This window comes from Platalea leucorodia (assembly GCF_965183815.1).
Source record: "Platalea leucorodia genome assembly, chromosome: 5".
Taxonomy (NCBI): Eukaryota; Metazoa; Chordata; class Aves; order Pelecaniformes; family Threskiornithidae; genus Platalea; species Platalea leucorodia.
The window spans coordinates 45,573,548-45,588,018 of record NC_138827.1 but is presented as its reverse complement, the minus strand read 5'-3'; positions in this window follow the sequence as shown (position 1 = coordinate 45,588,018).

Here is a 14,471-nt window from a genome sequence, read left to right as displayed (position 1 = left end):
GTGAAGCGTAGGGGACGACTTACTCTAGATGGTGTGATCAGGAGATTGCTTGAAGAAACCATGAACCCTGCCCAATGTCCCTTCTCATGACTGGTTCAGAACACTCAATATAACCAGGCAGTATTTTTCTTAGGGATGAATGAAAAGCAGAGACAAAAATGAGCTTTGTTTATGTTACATGGCCTAGCCACACCTAAGGAAATGCAACTTGCTTTCACCCTTTTGTTTTAGAGGACGGCTGTGAGGAGGCTCTGTCCACTACAGTGAAAGCAGCAAACCAGTGTGTTATAAGCACTGTTCTTGCATTGCCATGAGTTGTGTGGAATAGATGGCCCCATGCATCTGAAGGGGGGGCTGGGGTGGATTTTAAGCTGTGCTCAGTGCTCTCCAGAATACCAAAATCTCAAAAAGAGATTTACTTTCAGGACAGTCATGGAGTTTGGATTTGGGAGGAGAGGACTCTGGCAATCATATTTTTATTTCTAGAAACTAGTAACATATATATTTTCTATATTCTCAAAGATTAAGTGCCTTGCAAAAGTACATTGGAAGCTGGTGGCAGAACGGGAAAATTAATACAGCTCTGGGGAACTTGATAGAAGTGCCTTAGTCTAAAAGTCATTTATATAAAGAAAATAAAATGTCACTACTATTCACGCTTTTGTGGACCCCATAATTTTGCCTTCTCTAAAATGCTTGCTCTTTCTTGTGATATTTTCTATGTTCCACTCTCTTTCTCCAGCATTCAAGTACAGGTCTCTTACATGACGATGGTTATACAATTGATGCTTAACGCAACCTAGTGGAAGCTGTCTCCAAGTAAATAACACTAGCAGCAAGGCTGGAAGTACGGTCATCCGCCAGCATACTCCCTACACAGACCGTATGAGTTTTGTTGTACACAGTATAATTTAGTGGGGTGTTAAATGACCTCTAAATATCTGGTCCAAGCATGCATAAAACAGATTAATGGATTATCTATTAAAAGATCTAACAATATGTGCTGCAATTCCCACTCCCTTCAAATATGTTGATCCCATTTCTTTCCCTTAATTCCTATGTTTTCTTCCCATGTGTTCATCTGCAAAGTGCCTGCCTTCCTCATGCAAATAGCTCATCAGCCCAAATCAAGACCAGGTTTCTACTGCATCCACTCTCCTAGTAAAGACAGGCTCCTCCAGTTTCTTGCTATATAGCCCGTCTCTTGCACCCCAGTCCTCTACCACCTAGTCGCAGTGGCTGAGCCATCATTGTTACACAGCTGAGCAACTTACTGAGGAGGTTCAGGGAAAGAGGTCTTGCCCTGCTTTGCCTGATGTTCCTTATAGTCCTGCCCTACCATATCCTTTTCCCTCTCTTCAACACACTCATATCCATGTCCCTGTCCTCCCAGGCGTTGCAGTGCCCTCCCTCAACATGACCTGGGCCTGTCCCCCTTGCTCTCACCTTTGTTGACTCTGGTCCCCTCTCCAGTCCCCTGGCTCGCCTTCCCTTGCAGAGCCAGAGCCGCTCCTGACAATCCAATGTCAAAAGAGATGCAGCAGGCTAAACACGTATTGTACCAGTGCCACATGAAGGCACTTACTCAGCTGCTGGTTGTGCAGGTGTCATCCGTTTCAGAGGGCATTGGAGATGGTGCCTTCAGAGCTGCACTCCTGATGCGGATAGCTCAGGCAAGCCACCAATGCCTCACAAAAACAGAGTAAATTAAATCTCTTACAAAAGCCTTAACAAGAGCCTAACTGAATGATCACTGAACACCACACCTGGAATCATTTAAATTTTAGCATTACTAGGCGTGTGTTTTATTTTTCCTTTTAAAATAAACCTAGGAAGTGGCTAGGTTAATGCATACGACCTTAGCCTAAAGGATAAACAGCCAAGCCAATAAATATAACGTTCAGGCTCCTGCCTATTCCTGTCTATACAGGCAATCATCTATAGCACCTGTATCCTCTCTGGTAGATGTTTTATGACCAACACATTAAAGTGTAGAGAAAGCGAAGTGTTGGTTGAGTACAATGTATTTAAGTGAATTTTCCCCTGGGAACCAAAGCATTTAGTTGCTGATTGTCAGTTCATGACAATCATGTTTTTCTTTTTAATTGTGGAATTGAAACATTGCATTTGTCTGGTTATTTGAAATTTAATTAACATAAAGCCTAGACTGAATACAAAGGACTTTCTGTGCTTAGAGTACTTAGGGGAGGAGAGGGAGGGAGAGTGCAAGGAGAACTGCTTCAGTATCCTTGTTCAGATCAGCTACTCTCACGTGCTCTGGTTGCCAAAAGTCTCCGAGAGGATGCTGCAGCCCAAGAGGAGTTAAGGCTCAAGAAATAGGCTGGTACCCATTACATTGCAGTGACTATGGACTTAGCTAGCCTACAGGGATCTTGTGAACAAAGCAAAGAGTCAGAATAAGTGTCTAGTCTGGCCCCACAGCTATTGATTTCCCTTTACTGTCATTTAGTCAGATAAAAAAGAACCTCAAATTCCAGCTGTCATCCACTTCAGGGTCTATCTAAACAGCAGAAAAATTAGAAACACTTGCATTTCCATCCCTGTCCCATGCAAATACACACCATCAAGAGAGGGCAAGGAAGAGACAAGGATACAGCTCTTGTCTATTTTACATGAAGTGATCAGACCTGGAATAATGAGGCGGAAATCCACCCCCTGTTCCTGGCTCCCCCCACCCCCCAAAGACACAAATATTTTCTTTTTGCATGATAATCTTAGAACAACATAGCTCCCAATGGACTCCATGCTATGGTTTGGTATGCCTAAAAGGCACAAAAAGAAAAATGTGGATTTTTGCACTTAACAAAAATCAAAGTGCATCTCCTGACAGGCAGTATTCTAACCGTGAGATGTGAAATGAATTGTATATGTTCATTACTTCATAATAGAGTGCAAATATGCTCTTTGTTATTTTTCATCCAGAGTTCAAAAAGTGACAGTGTTGCTATATTGTTGAATTACAATGCTTATCACTCAGATCTGCTACTGTTACATCCATGAGTAACTCCTATATGTATATAGATGTATATATAACCTCACTAAAGTAAGATGGCAGAACCATTCCCTCTTCATATCCAAAAGAAATCACCAAGTGTGATATTTTTTAAATGGCTTCTGGGGATGTTACCCAATTATCTGCAATTGCACGTTACATATAATATCTGTATTATTTCACACAGTGCAATATAAAGGACCTGGTAGGAGATGTCATTCAGTAGTTCAGAAGAATGCTACTGGGTTTAATAGAGGGTGCTTGAAGGTGATAAATTTTATAAAAGTTGAATTTTGAGTACACCACTCCAGTGACCCAAAAGCGAGGAAAACATAAGGAATTGTTCAGGATGGTCTTTTAACAAAGTCTATTTTCCTTTGCTCCTGTGTGAATCACCTCCAACAGCAAGGCCATGGAGGGAGAGAGGCAGTGGGAGGAGGGAGGATTGGGCAATGGAAAGGGAGCTGTGGTTAAGGCAGTGGCTTTGGAGACCATCTGACTAGATTCCTTTTCTGTCCCTGCCTAAGAAAGTCATTTAGGAGCTGTCTGTGGCACAGTGCCATTCTGCATTTAGTTTGGCTACTAAAAGCAGCTGCTTTCACTGCACTCACTGCGAGTAGAAGCAGACAGCTTCTCCCACAGGCTCCACATTCGCTGTCTGTGAAATGGGAGGAGTAATATTTCTTTTCCCTCACTCTGCTTAGTGCATGCCATCTTCTGTCTTAGCGTGTTGGTACTAAGAGGAGACCAAGTTCATGGGTCCCAGTCTTCTTTGGCACCTCTTGGCAGCACTTGGTTTTGCTCCAGAAACAACTGGTATTGGAGTCATCCTGATTTAGTTGCCAGAGGCAGTGTGCTTTTGTTTTGTTGCTGGAGGTTGACTTCTGCTCACCTACGGAGCCAGTGTGTAGTTGATCTACCAATTAATCTCATGCCTGATTGCAGTGTTTGTTGTAACTTTTAGAATCCCTTTAATCACTGTGACCAGATCCTTGTTTATGCTGTAACCCTATAAAAGGAAACAGCATCCAGCCATGGTTTTCTTACTGTCTAGTCATAAGGGGATAGAGACAAAGACTTGTCTTGAATAATATATAAAATCTAATTTAATATTAATTCTGTTGTAATATTTAATTCCAGAAGCATATATGGAAGCAAATATTAATGCATTAGATTCTTTGAAATTATTTAAACTATTTTTATTAAACATATTAAAACTATAAAGTATTAAGCTTTAAATTTACAACAGCTATTCTTAAAAATTAATGATTTATTGCTGAATGTTACTGTATTATTAAAGTTGCCCTCATGCATTCAAAACTGAATCATCTTCACCTACTGCCCCTAGAAATTTCTTTAGCAACACATAGGAAACCAGGTGGAAAAGAGTTAAATACTTTTGTTATCAATTAGATCAGCTACCCTAATTAGAAGTATCTAATCAAGTGATAAAAAGGCCTATTCAGATTTTAGTTAGCTTTTTCACCTAGTGTTGAACTGATGCAACATCTGAATGTTGTTGCTCTAGATGAATTAGGAAAACTAAAAAAAAAAAAAAAGGACATGTCTAAACATGCCCAATGCAAATATTGTAAATGGAATGCAATTGCTAGTACAGAAAATAGTAGTTGGGCTTTTTTTCCTGTCCTTTCTGGTTTTGAACACCTAACGAGAGGAAAAAATGTCTTCATATGTAGGAAAACCTGTACAAGAAAAAACGTTTTCCCTTTAACCCTTTGGAAGATAAGTTTACAATTACAGCTTCAGTTAAAGCTGTAAGGAAGGACCTTTCATCTTTTCAAGCTATGAAGTCCTGTCCTTAGCGTTGGTACTTATGACTTTTTTATTTCTTTAAGTGGGGCTTGCAGGAAGGAAACTAAGACAGATGGGAGAAAGCAAGAAGGAACATGACTCTAGGGTTTACTGTTTAAGGCACTCACCTGCAGAGAGGAAAGGAAGGAGGAGAAAACTGTTATATACTGGTCTCTCTTTCAGAGAATTTCTGTGCCTTCTACCATAAATATCACTAGATGAAAACCAGAAATATTTTAAACCTGGAAACTTAAAAATAGAGCTGGGGGGGAGGGGGGCGGGGGATGGTTATATAAAGTCTCCCCAGCTAATTTTAATTTTATCTTATTTTTATCTGTCTTAAAGATGAAGATTTATCTGTTTAAATACATGCAGCTTCGGCCTGATCAACATTCAAAATATTTCACTGGGATCTTTAAAAACTGCACAAATTTATGACAGAATGCAGTCTCCAGCCATCTACACGTGCAATCAACTTACAGTTATTTAACTAGTGTCTTAGCAACTGCATCCTTTAGCAATACACATAGCAAATCACAGCTCTATTTAATAAAAAGAACTTCTATTAATCACTCCTAAAGTCCATTTAAACAAGCATCATGTATTTCTTAAAAACAAGAGTATGCCATAAATTATAAGGTAATTAGCGTGCATGTCTAATTCTGGGTAAAGGACAGGACTTAAAATACATGCTTTAAGATATAACAATCAAAAGTTAATTGAAATACTTTTACAACACTCCCATAATTCTTTCCTTTCCTTATTTATTATAAACCCACAAACAGCAAACCTTATATAAATTAGAGATTAAACATGCCTTTAATAACACAAATGGTAAGACTGTAGTATATTTTTATCCAGTATCCTTTAACAGATGATGATTTTAGATTTCTAACAACCTATTTGCTTATAACATACTAATATATCACCTAATTGATAGCCACATGGTTTGCAAATTAATTCAGTCTTGTTTCCTGTGGTACCTACTTTACATTATTCAGGGACTGACTACACAGTATGGTTATTTTGTCCTTATTTCAGTTTGAGGCAGTAGGTTTATTTCGTTGTTGGCTGCTTCACAATGACATTTGTGTGACAGTGTTCAGGTTGCAAACTATTTAGTTGTTTTACAGTGCCTTCCCAAACTGCTTTGCACATACTTCAGCCAGTTTTACCTTTCTTTCCTGCTCTAGAGACACTTTGATTAGATGCTGCTTCCGTTCAATGTTAGCGTTCAGCCAGATTCAGTTGTCTTTTTTTCTTTTTTTCCTTTCTTCCTTTCTTGTTTGTTCCAGAAACAAAACCATTAGCATTTTGCACTAGCCCTTTGGTAGGCCATCTGCTTGTGTGAGAGCTGTGCTGAAGTCCTGGATCTGTTCAGGATTAGGGATGGGAAGATGAAGCATTAGAGAGTCTGCAGGGTCGAGAGCCTGAAACGATGTACTCCAAGGAGGACAAAGGGCAGGGCTGTGTGAAGACGTGCATGGGGTGCTGGGTACTGCCTCATTAAAACTAACAATATGAAAATGTCTTACAGAAAGCACGAGCCACCCATCCATGTTTTCATCAGCTGGGTAGAATTTTGCCTTAGGGCACCAGCACGCTCCCCTATCCCCACAGATGCAGCCGGCTTGCGTGGGGAGCAGTGGCGGCCAAGCTGCTGCCGCCTTGCCTGGCACTGTCTGACAGCAGCGATCCCAGTGTGACAAATCTTGACTTGCCTTTCCCTGTTATTCATTCTCATCCATCAACTATTCATGCAAGCTCCCAATTACAGTATGGAAGATAAGAGCATTAATTGGCAAAGTCATATTCCTTAGCATCTGACAATATTGATGTTACTGTTTCTGTTTTCAGGTAGATCTTTGGCCTTTTATGTTGTTTATTATTTCCTCCATGTTGAAAATGGGCAGGAATGGATAAGCAATGATTGTACTTTCTGTTGAATTTTCGGCCATTCTTTTTGATTTAGAAGCTTTCTTTCAGTACATTAAAACATTTAGTTTAGAAAATATTTAGTTTAGTTTTCCATTTTGTGGTATTTCCGATTAAGATATTGCTCAGCTGAAGTAACATGGTTTAATAACTTCCCTGGAAGGATCAAACAGGCAAGCCCTAGCTTTGCTGATGATGATTAAGGGTGAGAGTCATGCTGTGAAAGAGTGACTAAGTGCTGTTATTGAGATCTGACAATTTTCCTGGAAGATGGGTCTGATAACTCTCTAACAAGCATATTTCAGTGAAATGACCCAATTTTAGAAGATTAGTATATTTTCCTGAATTCAGTAAGCTTTTATAAAAATCTCATGTCTACAAATCTGTAGGACCTCTCTAAAAGGAATTCTAAAAAGGGAGACTCAGTAATACGTACCTGGCAGCCCCAGAGAACTACAGTACAGAGGAGCATCCTATAGGAGCACTACCATTCTATATTCTGCATCTGTGAAGACATGCGAGATTAGTTGATGCTGAAGGCAGGAGGAAATCGAGGTTAAAAAACAAGGATTCTGGGAGGTCAGCATTTCACAACATTCTTCTTAGAAAAGTTAATGCCAAACGAAGCCTCAAGTTGGTCTTACTCTTCTAAGTAATTAATGTGGCCATTATAGCTAATAGTTTTTATGACCTGGGAGAACTATCTCGCTTGTGTAAATTAATGACATGATATTTTGCCATTCTTATGCTGATAGAGATTAATAGTTAGGCATCAATGAGGATACAGGGTATAACAAGAATACAAATGAGCATCCCAATATACTTGGACAGTGGATAGCCATAGGCCTTATGAACATGTAAGAAAACAGAAGTATTTTTAATAGATATGAGGTATCTTACATGGTTTTAAATGTTTGTAGTTTGTTATTTTCTGCAACCATAAAAATACTTTGCCTGAAACAAGCCATTTGGAACTCACCCTTTTGTAGCTAACCAAGTGGAAGCCTAGCTGCTGTAGAGAGTATTTGGTTCCTCCTTTACTTCTGCTGCCCCACCCCCAGATCCTTTTCACATCTGTAATGGGACTTTTATCAAGAAAATGGGTTTCTATCCCATATAACGAACTTTGGCAGGGCTAGCTGGTGGCCCAAATCTTGAATTCAGCACGTAAGATGCTTCAGCTGAGTCTGCATCTTTTCTTGGAGGAGGCAAGGAGCAGTCATTCAGGGAATAAAAGATCCAGGTTATGTCCTAGGAAGAAGGAGGGAAGGCTTCATGCCCACCCAAGGCCCAGCAGAGCCCTGAGCTGCTACTGCTGTAGTACCTGCGTCAGTAGAGGGGCGAAGACAAGAGCAGTGACACAGTTACACCCTGGTCTGCAGCTCCCACTCTCAGAAGAGAAGTCAGAAAATTGCCCTCAATCCCAGCTGGCTACTAAGTGCAGTTATCCCTTGGGGCTGCTAAGTGAAGACTGCCCAAACTCACCTATACTAATGAGTATCCCACTCAAATCCCTATCCTTTTCTTTTTTAAGAAAAAAAACAAACAAACAAACAAAAAAACAAGTAAATAAAAGATGTATCCTGAGGTTGTTCCAACAGCATATCCTCTGTTTTCTGAATAATAGAGAAAGTCATGACCTAGTTGTTTGTTCCAGCAGTGGGCTAAGTTCTGTGCTGGTATAAACGGGTGCAGCCCTATTAGCAATAGCTCCTATTTAACTCAGTACTACCGGCCTTTAAAAGTTGATTTAAAAGTTAAAAGGAACAAATTTGTTTATTGCTTTGGCCTCAGGTTAACAGAGCAACTGAAAATTCATAATGGAACCTAATAAATGAAGACCTTCATGTTTGTCCTCCAAGCTAACACAGGTGAATTGATGCTTTCCATTCTTTTCAACCCCCATCTAATTTTTTCCAACCAATACAATTTTCATTATATTGTCCATAATGTTCCGTTGATCAAAAAATGTTCTTTCCAGTGGATTTCTATTATTCTCACTTTAGGGAAAGTCATGTATTTGAAGATTCATTCTGCAGCAGGACAGTTTTGTTTCAGTCTGTCCTTTGAAAGACATTGTAGTGCTAGACAGTTCCGAGCCCTGAACTTTTTCATGTTGCTGCTAAGCACTGCATACAATTCCAGAGATGTCTGTGGTTCTCGGGTACTGGAATTTCATCATTCTAGGTTCTGCCTGCTAGTCCACATTTTCAAGTGGCAAAATAACTCCCCGTATGAAACATAATATTCAGTGTGATCTGACTTTCTCTTATTCAGGCTTTAAGGAAATCCTTAATCTGCCATTTCAGTTTTTCCTGTCATTTGCTTCATTATGTTGCTGCATATATGACTGACTCATCGGTCCTTCTGATCTGAATCATGCTCTTTAATATGTGCATTTGTATCTGTATAAGAAATATTTTTAAGACTTTAAATATGTCTGGAAAACACAGAAGACAGTAGCTCTGGAAAAATAATTTTAGGAGATCCAAGAAAGATTTCAAGAACCCAGACAGCTGCTTTTGCATTTTATTTTTCTAAAATTCTTAGTCTTTGGATTGGGAATTTTATGCTGTCTTCAGAATATCTTTTTGGGAACAGCAGTGTGTGTATTGGTGACAGAATCATTGCCAGATTTAAAAATAACCCCAGCAGCAGCAGCAGCCGCTGAATGCTATCCCTTGCAATTTGTCTCCCTGCCCCAACATTCCTTATATATTTTCAGTTATCGTCATTCACAATTAAATAGCTCTAAAATGAATTTTATGAGAACTTAATGTGCTTCTGAATGCACCAAAAACCATGTGGTGTGTATCACATACACAGCTTGCCGAACTAAGGAGAGAAAGTATCAAGTAAGTTATGTGGAAGCTCTCCATAGTCTCCTTATGTGACCTTGTACAAGGCCATGAATGTTTGAGGTCAGAGGGAACATAAATATTCATTTCTACATGACTCATTCTGAATACTCCACTAGACAAATTTTAAAATAATTCTAGTTAACCAGCACTGAAAATATTTTGGACATTGATCATTAATGTTCTACATGTTGGTTTGGTAAAACAGTTTTTCCCAATGTTTTTCCTACTAGAAAACAAAATAAAAACTTTGATCAGACTGCCCCCTACAGAAAGTACAGCAATGCTTTTTTAATACTGTTTATTGTCAGCGATAAAAGAGAATTCAGAGGCAACATGTCACAACAGTGAACTCATCTGTAGCTTCCGAAAAATAAATGAAAGGTAGACTAATTTTTCATAATATTTTAAGTCCCTATTTATGGAGGATTTTAAATGTGTCTAGATGGATATTCATTTCAGGAAATGTCCTTAAAATGATGCTATTGTACTGCTTCTAAAGTAAGAACAGAATGTGGAAGCACAGGCCCTGCTATTTACACTACCGTGATTCTATATGCTCCTTGTAATTCCCTTTTTCTTGATCATAATCAGTTCCCGAGACAGTGATTTACTAGCCCACCCACAGCTTTGTTCTCAACTGGTATCAAGACATGTAGTTCCACTGAAATTTCATCATGACTCTGTCCCTGACTAGACCTAAATATTTATTCATTAAATGACAAGTACTTTGAAAAACTAAAATGTGAAGTCCTGTGAAGCTCATGTCTTAAGTTTCCCCCCCATGAACAGATTAAAAAAAAAAAAAAAGTACTGTCAATGCCTTACATATGATGAGCATTTTCTATCTTTTCACTGTTCCCAGTAGGTCTGTGTTCAGCAGAGGAAGGTTTCTTATGAAACTTCATATAACTAGACAGGAAGGTTTTAATTCAGCCTTCACCAAATATGTTTTCAGGAACAAGAGGGGAGGGCATTCAGACATTTCCAGACACTAGATGGATTTAGAGTAAAATGCAAATCTGGGTTTGGGATGGAAAGAAAAAGACATACAACAGGCATTACAAGTTCTGATTCCTGATAAAGGCTGTTATTTCTTCCAAGTAAGGGCTTATGTTTTACACATTTATTCAAATATCAACTCTGACAGAGCCATTAAAAATCTGAATGTTAACTCCAAAATCTTTCCCTATCAGATACTAAGTCCTCAGACTACATCAGGGCAAAAGTTTTCCATTTGGCAATGCTGATTGAGGAAGATGTACAGAAGTAGGCCATTTTCCTGACGGTTATGGATGAGCTGGGAAACACTGTTGTCTAAAAATGAATTATTTCAAATTTAATGGACCCTAAATAATAATAAAAAATTGTAACTTTTTTTGAGGAAAATGTCAAAAATGTAATCCTGTTCTCTCCACCTCACAGTGCTTTCCCCAGAGACTACCTGGCTTTTATGACATCCTATGGGATTCCAAGTCCTACCAGCTGAAAAGGGGTAGGAAGTTTCTCAGAGATTGCTGCCTTTCCTATTTTCATTGGCTCTTGAGCTGTGCAGTTTTTAAGGCATGTTGGATACTGGCTTCACATGAGATACTTGCCCAAAAGGGATCAGAGAAAACATTTAATATTTTCATTACAAATTTGGCACCCTTGAATATTTTGAGAAACTGAATTGTTCAGTTAGGTTCTTTATTTCTTGGGGAAGGGGAAGACTGTTTCTTTCCCACCAAAAATGAAATACTCCATGGTTAAATCTCAGATCCCACAGTTAGGTGACCTTTTTCCAGACAGGCCATAAACCAAATGGATACTGACATTAGTCCCTTTCTGCTTTGTGAGATTACTGTCCTCTGTTTGGATCTGGAAGGAAACACCCTAGAAGTACAAGTGCTTATTCTTGCTTCAGAATCACGTTTAGCACCACTCCCTGAAGTAGCATCACAGCTTTTCCGGCTGAGTAAAAGGTAGTTATTATATTGAGAAAAAAGGAAAACACTATACTAAACATCCATTGTATTTCATCATCTATTAGAAAGAGAGATCCTGCAAAGTTTTTCACCATGTAGAAACTCAAACTAAGTAAAATTACAGTGTCTTACTTGTTAATGATCATAGTCATTTCCAGATTTTTAAAATTAAGATGATTGTCATTAGGAAATTTGGACAAACTGAAGAAAAGCCTGTTTGGATGTTTGCAGCTCTGTTTCTTTAGTCCTGGTTAAGGGCTAATTTCTGAGGAGTGCTGAGCACCCTCAGGTCCCATTCAAAGAAGTTGTAGCTGAGGGTATTTGGCAACTGCTATGAAGACTCCAATGACTGACACAATTTCTTCCCTACTCACACTTTGATTATGAGAATGGGACACCTTAATGTTTATAATGATACTTTTATAAGTAAGTTTTTGAACTACATTTATAGTCATATATGTTTTATAGCCTACCTACTGAATCTACAGCTTGCTCCAAAATCTGGTTGCATATGTGATTCTGTTGGACGTAATATAACAAAACTCCAAAATTTTTAAAGACAAAGTCTGACTGACTGATTTTTATTTTCTTTGAAACACTGTTTCATTTTCTGAAGTTCACTCTCTTTATTTTCAGAAATTTTTCACATTATATTTCTAGGAATGTGCCCATTACTCCACTTATGTTCCTTAGTGGCAGAGAAAAGATTTGTTTTAGAATTAGTATTGTAAGTATGTAGTAAAAAAAGGGAAGATCAAATTTTAACATAATTCATAGAAGGTATTATTCTTCCAATAAATATAAGACATTATATCAACAGAAACGGAGTCAAATAGCCTCCTTACTGTTGATCTGCTACCTGTAGCTAAATTTGCTACAGATTTCTTAAACTGTTCCCACACTGTGTCCCTATCATAAAGTTTCTGTTCTAGCAGTCTTACTGTATGAAGGACATATTTTGCAGAAGTGGATTCTTTCCATCTTCCAGTTTAAAAGTGATTCTTGGAATCTCATAGAGGGCTCCATTGCTTCAGAGGTTGTTTATGCAAAAGTCTGAATTCTTTCTTTTCTTTGTGGTGAGACTTGTACCTATAACATGACAACAAAAAAGTAATGCAAACAATTTTGTGTGTGTGTGTTTGCAAACATTTTTTCCTTCATTTCTTCTGGGAAGGTTGCATAAGTCAGTCATTTTTTAAACAAGTTATAATTAAGTGGCTAAGTTTTGTAATGGGGTGTCACTGTCCAATTTCTTTTTTATTAATTAAACAAGTATGCATATTTTTCAGCTGGGCATTAGAAAATAGTATTGATATATTCAAACTTTGTTCATAATAACTGGGACAGTAAGTGTTGCTGCAGAAAAGATCCTCACAACTTAGCTCATAACATCAACTTTTATACTATCATCATGAGTCTTAAGAGATGTTATGTTAAATAATTAAGACAATTAACAAATTTCTCAGGATAATTCTTTTATTTTGACATCTTTTGGCCCTAGTTATATCCAAAATAAATTATTCAAAAAGGACTACAGGGAGGCCTCCTTCACTTTTCGTTTTCAAGGATACATTTTTTGATACATTTAAATATTTAGAGATTGAAACACCTAAGTTGTAGACCTAAGTATTTTTAGATCTCTGACTATATCTCTGTAATAAGAGATAACATTAAAAAGGAAACAAATATGTACTGAGTTAAAAATATATTAAATGTGAACAGAAACTTTTGTCTTTTTGACTGGGGCTATTTTCTGTTGACATCAAAATGACCTTTGCCTCATATGCATATTTCCCTCATTTTCCCTTCTCTGAATACTCAAAGATTTCAACCCAAAAGACATGTAATTTTCTGTAATTTAAATTAAATTTAAATAATATATAAATAGATTTATGTTTATCTTGTAAATTAGAGTTATAACCTTGGCAGCAAAAATTATGGAGCTGGCTGGTTGAAAGAATAAAACAACTTCTTCCTTCCCTTGTTTTGCCCTAGCTCCTTCCTTCCTCTGCCAACAATCACAATTCTTTCTTCAAAGGGAACACACAGTTAGTCAAAGCCCGGCTTTTCAGTTTTTCTTTTGCATTGAGCAAGCTGAAGCAAATTCAGCAGTGCATCTCCAGGCCCTTGTTTGCTAGACTCCTAAGGAAACTTCTAAAATGTTGTCAATGACATGTGACATGACATGGTTCCTTAAATTACATCTCCACTAGTCTACGTAAAAGAGAAAACATGAACCAAAAAGTCTTTCCCTTGACATTTTAAAACTGAAATACCATAATGCCTAGCTTCCTTTTTGCAAAAACTAAGGACAGTGTGGCTCAAATATACAGGATTAATGGCACAGATGTAGATGAACTTATACATACACGCCACAGATATTAATATGCCTGCAGAGTGTCAGGCTTCTGGCCCTTAACTCTGCTTAGAATATAGGGTGAGTCTACCTTTTTGCTGGGTTGCCAAAGAGCCAAATGGCCAGAAATTTACAGTAGGATGATGTATTACCATGAAACATGGCAGGATTGACAGACCTAATTTGTAATCAAAGGCAATGTTTCAAATTTTTTCTTCCTCTTAGATACCACACAGATATGAGCTTGGTCTTCATGGGCATCTCCCGCAGGCATGAAGCACCAAAGGGTTTATAGGACTGGGCCCATGGATTGTTTTCTCTAGGACAGTGTGCCACATCAAAGAGCTTTGTATTGCATAACTTTTACTGTTGATTAAAATCATCATTATTCCCTATTTCCATAGCTGCTGTTCTCTTTTGACTTTGGACATCACCTTCGAGTCTGTGTTACTAACTAAATAAGGTAGAAAAGAAAGGTGAGGAGTTTCAATAGTATTTACAAATGTGAATAATTTATTGCAAAGACTTTT